The sequence below is a fragment of the Aplidium turbinatum genome, chromosome 3, assembly GCF_918807975.1.
Source record: "Aplidium turbinatum chromosome 3, kaAplTurb1.1, whole genome shotgun sequence".
Classification (NCBI taxonomy): Eukaryota; Metazoa; Chordata; class Ascidiacea; order Aplousobranchia; family Polyclinidae; genus Aplidium; species Aplidium turbinatum.
The window spans coordinates 33,632,333-33,649,057 of record NC_137474.1 but is presented as its reverse complement, the minus strand read 5'-3'; positions in this window follow the sequence as shown (position 1 = coordinate 33,649,057).

Here is a 16,725-nt window from a genome sequence, read left to right as displayed (position 1 = left end):
CTTTGATAATGGTGGTTCAATTTACTCGAATTAGCACTGCTTAGCATAACGCTTGGCATTGAGCACTTTTTTGTGGTATTTCCACCGTTTATGGTACAAATAAAGGACTTTATATATTTACTATTAGTATCCCATTCCGATTATAAAACAAGCTAAATTTTGTGATTGTGTTACAATGTTAAGAATGTTCTTTTTAGTTTTCTATTGTAGTGTGAAAAATAATTTCTTCTGTCGATATACTTGAGTGCAAAAACGTTCAAACTCATAATATTACAGAAACACTGGATGTGGATATGTGTCCTGGAGGACAGTCATCTTCCATGGAAATAAAAAGATGCAAAACTCAGAGATGCAGAGCGCACTGGTTAGAGTGGTCAGTGTGGTCAGATTGCTCAGCCACTTGTGGATCTGGTTACGCAACAAGCTCAAGAAAATGCAGCAGAAAAAGTAAGTACAAAAAAAAAACGTATAAGATTTTTAAAGCATTTTTTTATGCCACAGTATGATTCATTTTTTTCTCAACGTTAGGCCTAAGACAGTTTTCTATTTCTCTAATAATAAAATCAACATCAACTATGTTTCTGTCATCCTAGTTTTTGACATCTAGAAGCAAAATGAGAATTGTTTTTCATTTCTTTTTGGGATGATCCCCAGAAAAGGTAGGCCTACAATTATTAAAAAAGATGAGTTGTTAGGACGTTGTTTAACACGATTTTAAACCTTGTATAACATATTTAACTCTTCTTTTCTATTTAGAACGAAATAGTTGTCAGCCTGGCAAAACAATCCGATACCAGAGTTGCTTTTCTCCCCCTTGTTGGTCTTCATGGTCAAATTATAGCCCTTGTACGACATCTTGTGGTAGTGGTGGAGTTAAATCACGAACACGCGAGTGCTATGGAGCAACATTATCGATGCCAGCGTTTGCAAACTGCCCAGGAAATAAATCAGAAACACAAAGCTGCAATACGCAGGTAAGATGCTTCATTACCAGAGAATTTGAAAGCAATTGAAACTTTGCTTTGGTTTCAAATTGAATACAAAAAAAGATTGATTGTTGTTATCCCAACAATTCATAAAAATTGTCGTTTCACTGTACAAGAAACGAATCAGCCTAAAAATGATATAGATCTGTTAGGCTACTCATTCTTTTCAAAGTTGTTGAAACATTCCAAGTTAGGAATGAGTGTTGGAATTGTGAACAGGTAAATTGTACTGCATTTGACTTTATTTAAGTTAGCACTTTTTGGCCTTTTTCAAAATATTAATTTGGCTTTTTAATTATAGATTTGTCCAAGATGGGGTTCTTGGGGAGAATTTGGAGAATGCTCGAAGAGTTGTGGCGGGGGTAGACAGCAAAGAAGAAGGACTTGTGAGCAAGGAAAATGTGAAGGGACAGATGTCATAGACAGGGAATGTAACTTCCGGGTAATGAACTTGTGTGTTGTATGTCTGTAAAATACTTGCTTACTGCATAATGTTTTAAGCGCTGAAGCTGTTTTATAAGTTGTGTGAAGAAAATAAATAAAATATACCTCAATACTTTCATTACCGTACAATAAATAAAAAATCAAACCAAAGATTATAACAAACTGCTTTAATTACCTTTTACATAACCCTTTTGTAGTTAATTTCGCTTTACTTTGTTTCAACAATCAACATTGTTCTAGAATCTAGCCTTAAATTATGTATTTATTATATAACATATTTTCGCCTAGGCCTGCCCATACTGGAATCCTTGGTCGCCATTTTCCTGCTGCACTGTGTCTTGTGGGGAAGGTGTAAAGGCAAGGACAAGAACTTGCAAGCACGGTCTTCCTGAAGGTAAAAACTGCAATAAACCGCAGAGATCAGTAAACATTTTTCATTTAGTCATATCAATTAGGAAATTGTACCAGACATCCATGATTTGATATTTCTTGAAAGAAACTGTTTCTCTACCATCAAAATTTGACGTGACGTTGAAAAGATGTAAAAAAGCGATTTACTAATAGAGCATATGCAGTACGAGCAGTGTAGTCAACATAGTAAGCTTTCAATAAGCATGAGACGCTCTTTTAGTGGAAACAAAGCTAAACTATCACAAAGAATTTCAGGTTATAATTTGCATTTGTGAGTTTAGCTCAGCGTCTCATGTTATTAAACTAAATACATGGTGAACAGGCACATTCAATTTTTATCTTAAGCTTTGTTGATTCTTTAATGTTATAAGGTGTCTCAAACTTTGTCGTGCAACCCAATTAAAAAAAAACATGCGACCTCTTTATGAGCAGTCTACAGTTTAAATCATCTATTTTTACTTTTTTTCTCTACCATAAAATAATAATTGCGACCCATAGTTTGAAAAGCTCTGATCTATGATATCTAGCTAGTACAATTGAGTAAAAGACGTTCATTTTTCTTGTCAAAATTGAAAACTTACATATGTTATTTCTAACTTTTTGCTTTTGTTTAGATTGCCATGGCAACCCAGAGCAGATTATTGCTTGCGATGCTGGTTCTTGTGATGTAGTGGAACCCCCGGCAGTGCCCTTTGATTGCGGACAAAGGTTTAACTCACCATCACCACCTAATGGAAGAGTTGCAATCTTAAAAATTCTAGGAGGAAAGGTACAGTAATTGCTTTATTACTTAAAAAAAAATGAGAATGAATCTGGAATGGCCATTCTTTTTATAAAGATTCTGAGTCTAATCAAAAAATAAAGAGCCTAAAATGTAGATACTAAACTCATGTTCAGCAAACGTTTCGAAAACTATACTGTCTTCATAATACAATTTTGGTAAAGAGGTCACTTTCTTCAACCACAGACATATTATACATTATACAACCAAGCAACCACAACCACCGTGTGGTTGCTTGGTTGTATATGTCTATACTGTCTTCATCTTCAGTGCTATATCACAACACAATCTTCATAACTTATAACAACATAAAAAGATAATCTTCAGTGCTATAGCCTGTTAGTGTTTCAAAACTATACTATGTCTTCATCTTCAGTGCTATATAGTCATTGACTAGATTAACCAGGCTTTCCAACTATTGTGATTCTGAGTCTTTTTGCACATTTTTTCACTTAAATTACATGCCGTTAGCACTAAGCAGGAAATAGTAGAACTGAAGAAAAAATTAACTATAAAACAACTATTCACTCTTGTTTGAACAAACCGCTACACTTCAATCAAAGAATGATTATTATATGCTTTTTTTTTAATTGTTTTCTTTTAGTTATTTTATTTTTTTTATTCTGAAGTTATCGTATTGCCTGAAGGACAGCGCAACCATGAAATCAAACTTTTTTGCAAAAATAAAGTACAAAAGCATCTATCTGTAGTCAATGCAAAAGAAAAACTAACAAATTATGTTGGAAATGGCCACTGAAATTTTGACAATTAGCTAGCTCTTTTTCTTTCGATTAAATTGCAGCAAAAAAAACCCCAGCAAACTGAGGGGAATATATTATTGCTTATTGTACTGTTTAAAAAAATAAAATAAAGTTAAAACGACTTGTAAAGTAATTGAAAGCATGAGCACAGCAATTCAAACCTTAGTTGCTTTTCACAGAAAGCTACAATTTTATAAAATTTAATCCCAACTCAATTTCATGTTATTTACACTCAAGTAATCTCGTTATGATAAATATTTAATCAGTAAAGCATAATATGGCAACGCTAATCTGTAAAAATATATATAGACTAATTTGATAGGAGCTTTGATAACAAGTTTACAGCTTATCTAATGCGCATGTTACCGATTAAGAGTCTCGCAAAAGCATTACCGCAAACCAAAGTAATGTGAACTATCCCAAGATGTTTCTTAGAATAATGATGCATCGTCTTGTCGTATGTTTAATGCATTGCAAGCTTTGATATTGTATTTATGCATAATTGCTGTTCTTTTTTGTAGCTGCTTTCACCGTGCATTTAGTGAATATTTTTTGTGTATTATAGTTAGCCACTGTAATGTTGCGCAGCTCTTTGACGTCTAACGTCTTTAAGGCTGTTCACATTGACCTTGTCAATATTACAACTACATGTAACAAAGTTTAACTGATCAAATGGTTGTAGCCTTTGTATGCGTGATTTTGCTTTAAAATGAGTTAATTATAAAAGCTTTATTAAAGTGCATTTCAAACATTAAACAACTCAGTTTTAGCGTTGGTGATGGTTATTCATTTGTGAATTTCCACTCATGTTCACATCTTGTAACCACAGACGTCACAAGATCGCAACTGGCCCTGGCAAGTCAGCTTACAGCACAATGCTTGTTCGGAGCGAACCCCTTGCTGGCGCCACTTCTGTGGGGGGACACTCGTAAATCAACAGTGGGTGGTCACGGCCGCTCATTGCACAGAAAGAAAGTAAGCCCCTGTTTGATTTGAAATTGTAGTTTGCTGTTGGTGTATCGATTGCTGTACCACTGTAAGCTTACAGTATCGAATTATTTCGTATTATAATCAGATCTTATTTTGTGCATGTTTGTTTTGTTTCGGAAAAATGCAAATGTTTTTAATACACGAACGGTTTATCGTACAATAAATGACTTTATTATAATTCATTGTAATTTAGTGGAGGATGTAAAACCTTGAAGCTGCAAAAGTAGGCTACTTCTTCCATGTTTTAGGTGTTTCTAATGCTGTTTAACTTTTTACACAATTTTGTCTTACGCACTGTTCGAGAATTGACAAATGTAACTATTCGTTAAAGGTTCCAGTTCTTGTTTTGAAAAAGCGTAAGTTTTGTTTCCCTTTCCAGTCTTGTACATTGTGCTGCATTTTACTTTTTAGCCGTCACCGTTCCCAATTGCAACTTGACAAGCCTGGTTCTGCTTGGTCGATTGCGTTTGGCACAAATGACTTGAATACTATCGGAGTAGCCAACAGAGTTGGAATGAGAAGAATTGAAATTCATCCCGATTACTTTTATCGTCAAGTAGCTTACAGTAAGTATTTTTGTCTTCAAAGTGTTCTTGCTAATTTTTGACCTGATATGCTGCTGGTTTAGGTGTGGATGAAAAATCGAAAAGTAGGAGATTTAATTCATATGAGCAGTGCATATTTCACAACTTAGATTTACAAATAAGTTTCTTGTGGGCATATATTGTAATGGTTTGAATTTGTCTAAAAAATAATTTGAAATTTTTTCATTTGTAAACATAGATAGTTTTGAGTATAGCCTCTTGCAGGAAAACTAGGCGTTGTCCTGCTGCAATATATTTTACGATCTCCAATTTGTTTTTATGCAAAATACCACTTTTTTAGGTTTTAGTATCTTAATCACAGGGTGTCATTGTCTTTTTGTGGTTGCAGAAGCAAACTTATGAATTCCTATGTTTTCACAAACAACAAGAACAATTAGACAAACTCTATAATAATATAGCATCACTAATGCAGCATTAATTTGACTGAAATTTGATGCCCTTGCGTTTGTTGCATTAATACTGCGCTGTGCGATGAAAATACAGTTGTTACTATTTATTAATCCTATAATTCTACTTTCTTTATTGAAGCCGTTTCTCATAAAAAATTCTTTTGCTTTTGTTGAAAACATAACTTTAAAATTTCTTGATACACCTTTAAGTTATATCGTTTTGCCCTGGCTATATGCGGTTGATGATATGTAGAAAATAAAAAAGCTGTGCGTTTGGATAAATAAATTAAACCCACTTCATTTTATGCTACAGATTAATAAACCAAAACAAACACTTTTAAAGATAAAGTGTTCGATATTGATTAATGTCATAATAATAATTTTGATTTGTTTAGCTGTAGCTCAGTAGAAATAAAACAGATGTACCTACTTTTAATAAGTAATAAGTACGTACTTTTAATAAAAATACTGTATATTTTTTTTCTAGATGATATTGAGCTAATCAAACTTGAAAGACCATTGGAAGTCAATGCTGACGTCATGCCAGCTTGCTTACCAGAAGAAAGCATTCCGTCTACAAACGACACTTGCTTTGTCACAGGGTGGGGTTTCACAGGTGGGCGAATTGACATTAACAACTTCTTTGCTCAGCTTGAACTGTATGATAAAGTTTAGCTCTTAATTGCTAGCCAAAAGCTTGCAAATAGAAACCTTGTTTACATTACGGTCGTCCAAATTCAATATCGTTCAAAATCTTTCTTAAAATTTGATATCTTTTGAGAAAAGTTTTAGTTTATGTTTTATAAAGATAATAGGTTTATAAACCACACTGAACATTTAACATAAACAAGGAACACCAAAATGCTGTCCATTAAACTGATCTCTGAAATATTAAACTCTTTTAGCTGGCAATCGTCAATGTTATGTGTAAAGAAATATGCGATTTACAAAGAAAATTTTATTAATTCTTCTTGGTATAAAGGATTAGACAGACTGAAATTCTTCTTATTTTTTGTCCGTCTAAATTTCAATTGTACCTCTTGTCACGCAATGTTAATTTTTCAACTTTTAAAGTAACTCACAGTATGCACTACTTTTCATTTTAAATTAGTTCTCAAGCATGCAAGAAACACATAGTTTCAAGTGTTAATTATAAGTTGTTTGCTTGAACTTCAACTAACAAACAAAAGTAAAAAGCTACTTATTTGAACTTTCATTCTCTCTCTTACATCATACAGGTATGATACAGTCTTTAAGTGTCCATATTTTGCAATTTCGCAACGGTACTGTCATATTATAGCTCATCATTGTATATGATACAAACAGTTTCTGCCAAATGAAATCTGTTTAAAGTGAAAAAAGCGTTTGCATCATTTCGATGTACGCCATTCCGTCGGAGTTTTGAAAGCAAAAAGATAAATTAAAAAAAAACTGCTGATTGAAAAGGTTAAATCGGCAACAACATGGCTTCAGAAACGTACATTACTTTTCAGCAAGTTAATTTTACAATGTTTGAATACCGAATGCGAGACAAACTCGAAAAGTTTAGTGCCAACTGTAACTGCTGAGGATTTGATCCACCAAGAAAGAAAACATAAAGCTTTGTATGCTTATCACCAATATGTACTATAACTATTTCATCAACGCGTTTTTTTTTTGTTTTTTTTATACGACGGTGATCTTTAGTCGAAGTAGATATATTTTTAGGATACATATTATGCCCTCACGATTAAATATATTGTTTTGTTGACAAAGGTCAATGCTTTGTAATAGCCTACTCAGTAGAACTAAACATACAAACGGAAACAAAACATAGAGTTTGCATTTTAGTCCTTACCAATCTTCAAAAGAAAATTTAATAACTGAATAAGAAGTATAATTATATATTTTTTCAATACAGAAAGGAGAGCTGCAATCACTCGACAGTTAAGAGAAGCTCAGATCCCCGTGGTAACTTTTCGGACATGTCGAAGTCTTGGTTATAAGTTTCGGAACTTTCTTAACCCCCGCTCGCATCTCTGCGCAGGGGATCCTGTCACTGCTCGTCCTGACTCTTGCCAGGTGAGAGTTTAACTTTAATATTACCATTTAATTTGATTGCCAAGAAATAAAATAAAAATACTTTTCTGCACTGTTTGATTTGAAAACAAAATAAACTGTCAATGTAACAGTTGTTTAAAATTAAGATATACAAAAATAATTTTGTTTCGAGATAAATTTTCTGTCTTAGATCGCTTTTGTTGTGAAGTATGCTTCTCAGTAAAAAATATTGTTTACCTTGATTAGTGGCAGCGCAGGCTTGTAGCCTCCTTTTTTTTATTTAGAAGAAATAAAATGATCTCGGCACTTTGTACGCTATGGTGTGCTGTATATTATCTTCTGGAAAGACTTTTCGTTAAATGTTTATTGTATATTTGAAGGGGGATTCTGGTGGACCGTTGTCATGCCAACGAAATGACAAGACGTGGTACATTGCCGGAGTGACGTCATTTGGATTTGAAACGTGTGGGGCACCTAACAATGTTGGTATTTACTCTCCACTGAGAACGTACCAGCAGTGGGTGAAAACTACTGTAATAGAAAAGTCCCACAATGGTTGCTAACTTGGTGAAACAGTTATTTTCAAAAGCCTACGCTATATATGCAAGCCAATGTCCAAGCACATCGAATCTCGTACAAGCTTCAGTTTACCTCCAACGAAGCTTTCAAGTCTTTTTTCATTGCTATTTGCATTTTGGTTTTGAACGAAGTGGGATACTGTAGCCGCAAACAACACTTGGACATGTTGATTTTTCTATGCGGTACGTCAAAGAATTTTTTTGCCTCATTGAAAATGATTTTCATAATTTATTCTTGTCGTGTTCATGCGGCCCTACTTCACATGGTCACATAACTATGAGGTTTATTATAAAAACAACTTCACGATTTCTATTAAAACTAAATGTTTCACTCTCTTCTCGCTATGCACGTCAACTATCAACAAATGATGAGTGTGTTTCATTCTCTAATTAATATTCTGACTTGCTTTCGACAAAGTGATGTCGATAGTTATTCGTCATCACGCATATTTAGATAGCCTGCTGTAGTAAATGTTTTTATTTGCAAACTGCTTGTATTGGCGTGTTAATGACATGCATTCAAATGGTTTGGTAGAATTAACCTGTGGATGCTCTATTCCAGACCCCTGAACCTGACTCAAATTTGCAGATTCTGGGTAAAAATTAGTTTCAGCTAATTATTGACACGTTGTAGATTGACTTCAACCAAGTTATGATTAACAAAAAAAAGGTGTGGTAGCCTACGCTTAGTTCACAAACAGCAAAGACGACTTTGTTTATGACAGATTGATTTCAAAACAGAACTAATTTCCTTAAAATCAAGCATTTTAAACTTGGATAGTTATATTTACTCTTTCTGTGCATCGCTAAAGTCGTCAAAACTTTTTAAGTTTTATGAAGTGTTTTTATAATTCGTATCGACTTAGCTTTTACAAAGCCAAAAATGAAATGTATTGTTGTGAGAGGTGCTTTTTTGTAAGGACCAAGTTTGTTTTTTAATACTGTATTGAAGTAGCTTACAGCAAATGTGGTCAACTTTGTGTTTTTGTTATCTCACAGCGTAGAAAAGTTTGCGTACAATATTTTACAGGTTTTTATTAGTATTTATTTTACTTGTGTTTTATTTATTATTAAAACTGTTAATTTTTATTTTGTGTTTGATTTTATGGTTATATTAAAATGACACCCACAAACATGCATGGTGAACACCTATAGGAATTAGCAACGAGGAAACTGACATGGGAAATTGAAAGAAATTGCAATATGAACGATCTAATTAAAGTTCTTGAAACTCTTGCAACGAAAAAAACGATACATTTACATGACTAAGTAAAAGAAATGGTCTCATAGAGCTTTAGTAGAGAGTTTGTCTTATAGAACCATAGGCACACGCTGGGTTTTTTTTTTGGGTCATTTTTCGGTCATTGACCGATTTTTTAGCAAAATGTCCGAAAAAAATATAGTCAATTCGGTCAAAATGTCCGAAAAAATATATTTTGAAAAATACATATAACATATATATGACCAAAAATGACTAAAAATGACCAAAATAAATAAAAAATGACCGAATTTTTTCAAGCTATTTCGGACAAATGACCGAAAAGTCTCAGCGAAAAAAAAACCCAGGGCACACGCAGCACGGCAACGCAATCAAATTTAACATATTTAAATTTATTACAACAATATTTACACAAGTCAAACAAGAAAATTGCATAGAAACAAATTTCGAACGTTTTCGACATTACAAGAACACTTATCACATTTTTTCTTTTCTCGAAAGAACTCGTCTGATTTTTCTACTCACAGATTACTATAAGTAAATCGCGAAAGAAACGCTTCAAATTCACAACCCGAAGCTCACTAATTTGTGGCGAAGTCAAAGACCAAAAATCCCAAAATGCATTGAAGACTTTAAGTCAAAACAAATTACGCCTACTGAAAGAAGAAGGGTTATGCTATGGATTAAATCATCACATTTTACCTAAATAAGTTAGACTGGACAATCAAAACGCAGTGTAGAACAACTCTTGACGTCAGTACAACGGAAAACAGACATCCCAGTCGATGAAGATACTGTAGCTGGCGTCGAGTAGTCCAAAGCATCCGCTCATACTTAACTGTAAATTATTGCAGGAAAATCCCGAGCCTATCGGTGGTGGGAATGATCCGACAATGGCGTTTGGATGTCTACATGTATGAGTTTATTGCAAAAGCACGAATGTTCAAACCATCAGGACGCATTTATTCAAAAGGTCGCAACCAAACAATGCCTAACTGACAGAACGTGGTGAACTGAATCAAATCATGAGTCGTAACAAAAATTAAACTGACACCACAACTGAACTGGCACGATAACTCTAAACAAAGCTTGATGACTGAACTGAAAGATGCCACGACTCAATGACTAAAAAAATATCATAATAATAAAATTCAACGCTAGACGCGTTGGTTTAAAAGAAAGCCCAATGTGGTTGGAATGCTCCAAGCGATGCACTTAATCACGACATACAAACGCACAGTGGCATGCAGCCGATGCACAACGCTAAATAGACGTAAAACTACGTGTATATGTATCAAACTACCGATTGCAAGAATGCGTTGAAATTATTAGTTTGCGTTCAAAATTCCTAAGAAGCACACAACTTGACTTATAGCGAAACTACAGGGACTAAAGGCCTCCAGGTTTTCACGACATAAGTAAGGCATAAGGGAACACAATAATACCGCAAAGAAAAAGTTGCAGGAGCTACAATACCAAAGACAAGATCAAGCTTTTTGTAAGAAGACTTTTGACTGATGCAGACCGTATTTGCTAATCTCGACGACACCAAGCGGCCCATTGCGCCTTACACACCCTTTCAAAGCACCCTAACATCAAGGTGTGCAAATGTGGTAAAGCTAAAGGTGTAGCCATTTTGGACAGCAAAAACTATTCTAAAAAATTGGACAAAATTGTTAAAGATAAAACCAAATTTATTGAAATCGACGACAATGTTAAAGTGCAACCAATAATTTCTAAAGAAAGGTCTATTCAATATTATGTTCAAAAATATTAAAAGAAATTCGATAAAAATACGACAAAGTCTCTGATCCCGACTGGAAGTGCTCCAGGAAAATTGTACGGTTTAATCAAAGTATATAAGCCAGGCGATCCCGCGAGATCAGTCGTTTCCATGATTGGCACTCCGGAATATCAGCTGGCAAATTTTTTGGACAATATCAAAAAACAGTATATTCCTAAAACTTACATGTTAAATTTAACTAAACAATTCATGGAAGAGCTGAAAGATGTTAAATGTCCTCCCAATAGTGCTATGGTGAGCTTTGATGTGACACCGCTTTTTACTAACGTGCCGTTACAAAAAAACATCAATATTATTGATGATCACTTTTTTAATGACAACCAATTAACCACACCGACCACCCATTCAAAAAAAGGAATTCATAAAATTGTTAAATCTGGCCACTGAATGTATATTTATTGTTCATGTACAATAATCAATGGTTTAAACAGATCGATGACGTCACCATGAGTTCTCTACTTGTTCCAACAATGGCCAACTTCTTTTAGCGCACATAGAAACGAAAATATTTGGAGTGTTTCGCGATTTTTATCCAAAAATGTATTTGCGTTATATTGACGATATTTTTGCAATTTTTGACAATGATCAGTTTTGTTTCTAATTTTTAAACTTCTTAAATTCTCAACATCCTAACATTAAGTTTACTGTTGAAAAATCTAATAACAATATTGCCTTTTTAGATGTTGAAATAAAAATAAAACATGATTTGTTTGACGCCCAGATCTGGCGAAAACCCACCAACATTGGCTTACTTTTAAATTACAACGCTCTTTACCCCAAAAAAGTGGAAATCTGGATTAATTTTAAGTCTTCTATCTCGTGCCCGTTTGGTTTGTTCGACGGACTTGATTTTCCGCTAATAAGTTGAAAAGTACGCTACATTTAAATGGATACCTTTCATATTTTTTCGATAAAATATTGAAAGTTTTTTTTAGATCCCAACCCAAAGATATAACTAAAGAAGACGATTTTAGCGACTTTTTGATGTACCATTTTAGGAAAAGATTTGATAAGACTTTCAAAAAATCCAGGTAAACTTGTTAAAAAGAAATTCAATTGTAATGTTTATCCTGCATATAAAACGTTTACAGTAGGCATATATTTCCAACTAAAGTCTCTTACTCCCTTCGCTCTATGTTCTACTGTATTGTTGTGTATGAATTTAGTTGCTTGCGTGATGCGAATCTGACATACATCGGTATGTCAACAAAACATTTATTGACTAGAGCCAGGAAGCACCTGAATTTGAATTGCATTCCAAAAAGTGCAGTTAAAGAGCACATATTCTCGTGTGTAATCATTCACAACAACGTTTTTATTAAGAAATTTGAGATCATGTCCAGGGACAGGTCAGAGTATCAAACCAAAATTTTGGAAGCACTGCAAATCGAGCGTAATAATCCACCTTTAAACAGACAATTGTATGCTTGCAGGTTGTCTTTTTTGCTCTGTGTATTTAAAAAATAGTTTTCCCACCTTGCCTATCGTACTATCACATCATGTGATCTGTTTGACGCCATTTGCAAGGACCTTTGGGATTCTCGTGTTTAAATGTTGAGTGTTGTGCTGGTCAGAAGCATCGTGCAATTTTTGTTTTTTCCTGTTGATAAATTTAATATTTGACTATTATATTTTGTTTAGGTGTAAAAATACTGTATGTTATTCTTGAGTAGGACATCTTGTGATGTCTCAACGTTCGAAATTTGTTTCTATGTAGTTTTCTTTTTTGACTTGTGTAAATATTGTTGTAATAAATTTAAATATGTTAAATTTGATTGCGTTGCCGTGCTTTGTGTGCCTATGGTTCTACAAGAACTGGTCTGTTCGAAAAGTTTGGAATTTATCTGAAGGCAATGTAAAGCAATGTTACCGCATCATCGACAAACATCCGGAATACTTTTATTATCTTGTGAATTCTTTTTTTTTCATGTCCATTGTTTGGTTTACCTTCAAATGAGCTTTCTAGATCTAGACATGTTTTTTTTTCGAAAAGTGTTCTGTTATGTGTCAACGCAAAGTATTAGTTTTTATCTTGATCCTTAAAACTACAGACAAAAAGACAAAAATAATACGTTAAACTCACAAAGGCGTATGTAATATGAAATGGGGAATTAGAAAAAGATGCAGGAATAAAAGAGAAATAAAATGTTTGAATTAATATTTTTAGATTGAAAAAATCTGTACGTGAGACTATGTAACCTTTTAACGCACTTCAAAAGTCGAAAACACAATCCGGCAGTAAATAGGCAAGTTGTATGATTTGAACCAAAATAGGCTAAATTTTTGTTTGTCCAGTGTGAATTATTGCTCAATTGAATAAGAAATTGTTGCCTTGACTAAAGAAAAACAACAATCTAATAGTCACGTTTTTAAACTATCTCATTCTGCACTTGTACAATGTCAAAACAACTTCAGTGGTGCATCTGGTGTTAAAGGCTTGCTTTTTTTTCAAACGCTTTTGATTGATAGGAGGTTTTGGAACAATAGGTTTCAGTGTGAATGGTAAGTGAAAGAAGTCAAAAGTGACGCCAGTCTTGGTAGACAATGACGCACGATCGATAGAATTTGTAAAAATATTTCTGCAAAATGGTTTAGTCCCAAAATAAAGTGATCAAATTTATACCTCTAATTTTCGTTGATGACCTTTTTTTCGTGTTTGATAATATATTCGAAAAAGCTTGAAAATGCAGTTTTTCTATACTGTGAAATGTTCACATCTTTGTTTAATATGCAAGTTTATGTTTGCACTAAAACACCACTGCTCTACCATGCAAGTAATGTACAAGATGCTTCTATCGGTGATAGCTCTTACCTACACCAACTTTTTCATTTTCCTGTTAATCAAATGTTTTTTCAGGAAAAGTTTAATCCATTGTTAATGACTAAACAACTTTAGACGGTTGAGATTTATTGGACAAAATTTTTGTTCATGTTTTGGAATCGATCACGTTTTCTTTCCTACGCGGTATTCTATGCCTTGCATTTTTGGAATAAAGTGATAGCATTAGCAAATTTGAATATATTTTTTTGGCAAATGTGATAAACCAATATGTTACCGTACTGGAAAGTAAAATTGCATTTTTTTCTTAGGTCGCACTGTATTGTAAAGTTTGATTAACTTGAGGTATATTTTTTAACTAATCAGCTTCGAATAAAAGTTTATATGGGTAGATTTTCTGCAACATATTTCACAGTTTAAGATTTCAAGTATTGCAATATCCAATGTTTCGTTGCCACAGTTAGATTGTAACCAATTGACATTTGCAATGTACTTGAACTGTGTCAGTATCAAAAGTTTCAATTTTAAAGGCTCACTAAAAATGCCATTCCAAATGTATCTTCCAACTATGGCATTAGAAATAAGATACAAAAAAGCAAAAACTTCTGTCCACCAAGTAGAGCAGGAAATGGAATGTATAAATTGTTGAATTTGTTGAAGGACAGAAATGTTTGCAAAAAAAACTGGTGTCCGGGTACGCCCGGATAATAAAACCTTCTCATTGATACGAAGCAAATTTGTTTTTAAATCAAGTACATTAAATAACCCCAAAAGCATAGCTGAAATAGATTATGTATTTTTTTAAATTAATTACTTAATTCAACAACATTACTGCGATTTGATATCACTTATTTTTTTATTCTTGTGTGTAACGGGGTGTTTTCTGTCAAGCTGTCGTGTTTGGTATGCTTGGTACTTACCAAACTTTTCCAAGTATTGTGGTCCACACAAAATATTGCTCTATAAATGTCAAGCCTTCTGTTCAAGGCCACAAAAATGTTTCTCCCATAGTTTTAAATTGTACTTTGTACATATTTTAGGTTTAACTTTGAGGATTAAGAAATCATTTTCCAAGGGTGCTTTGTTGCTGATTGGGTCGCCGAATCGAAGCAATTTAGCGACGCTCCAAATTATTTCATACTCAAGTTTTCATACAATAACTTACTGCATGGATTTAACGAATTAATCAACTGTATACTGGAAGTATGCTTACTTTTTTGTATGTTAAAATAGGTTGAATTTGTATTATTTGATAAGCGACTCCAAACATATAAAATATTCAGTCAAAGAAAAACAAGTGAGTTTCAATGCATATGTTATCAAAATGCTTAAGTGCCAGCTGTAAGTGTTTTGAAACTGCATAGTCGCAATCACTTATTTTGAATTGTCTTTCCAATCAACTTCCAAATATTTGCCAACTGCGCTTAAAATCATATTTGAATATAAAGTTAATGCTAACTTGTTAGTGACCAATTGCATACATTTCACCACAAAGAATTCAAATTTTAAGATTTACATAAAAAATCACAGATTTTCAACATCATAATCAACAATTCGATAGCAAATACTTGATGTGTTTCATGAACCTAACCAAAATTAAATGTTTTAGAAAAATAAACTTATGCTCAATAAGCATTTCATAAATATTACCGCTCCATTTTTACTGCTATCAATTTTATTGCGTTTTAGAACAAAGTACCTTATTGCAACTTGATTTTGGCAATGGCAAGACTAATTCAATGACCTAATTGGATGTCAATGTGAAGCAAAAATTTGCTGACATTGCAAAGATGATGCCAAAGAAAAGACGCATTGAAGCAAAGTTTTCCATAAATAAGTTCTGTTTATGATCATAGTCCACGATACGATCATAGTCCACGATACGATTTAATCCTTTGCCAATATCACTACAAGGCACACCTTATCTAGTGGATTGTTTAGGGCTGCGTGATAATATATGCATACTGCATATTTTTTTACCTGGTGTAAGCCAATATGCGGTGAAACTACGACCTATGCAAAAAGCATACAAAGTGCGCAGCTTAACTTGAAAATTTCTCAAGTGGTCCCTTATAGAAGAAGAAATAACATAGTTTCAAAGTTAAATTGTGAAGTTAAGAAGGGAAGCCCAGTTTTGCAGCGAACATTAATGTTTTTAGTTATAAATACTTTCGCCACCCCTTCTTATGAAATGTTATTTAATTCAAAATTAAACTATTAATATATGACTAATCTGAACAAAAGTATATAAGAGTGTTTAAAATAAAAATAAACAAGTTTTTTTAGTTTTGTGATCAGGATTTTTATTTTGGTTTTGTAATCTAAAAGCGTGGCGGAAGCTTGTTGGATAAATTATAACGCCGGGATTTTGAGCCACTAAAATTGATTATATTTACTATTCATAAGAGAGCAAAAGCAAACACAAGCTTTCAACAAATGAAACCACATCTTTGCAATGAAAATATCTCCTTTAAGATAAGGTTTAGAGTTTTAAATTGCTATGGTTATCTTGTCATTCATTTCAACTATGAAACCTGAAATATCTCAACAAAAATGGCTGAAATAATTAATGCTTTTGAGATGTGGGGGCGGGGCTTCCGTAGAATGCAATGTATTTAATAACTTGCAAAGAAGACAACAAACAAAGAAGTTTTACAACAAGTGAACCAAACCAGATCTCTCTTTAAAAATATTAAAACAAGACAATATGAAATTCGCGGCCATGTAATAAAAAAGCAAAATCTATAGCATCTTTCAAAAACTGGTAAAATTTTTGGAAAGCGGGCACCTGGCAAACAATAAAAAATTTATCTGAAACAATTAACGACAAGACAGAAACAATCATTCATACAATATATCGTAGAAATACTTGCTTTAATTGTTCTTTCGAGGCTGTCGATGCTTGATTTAGAAAAGGCAATTGAAGAAGAAGAGAGTA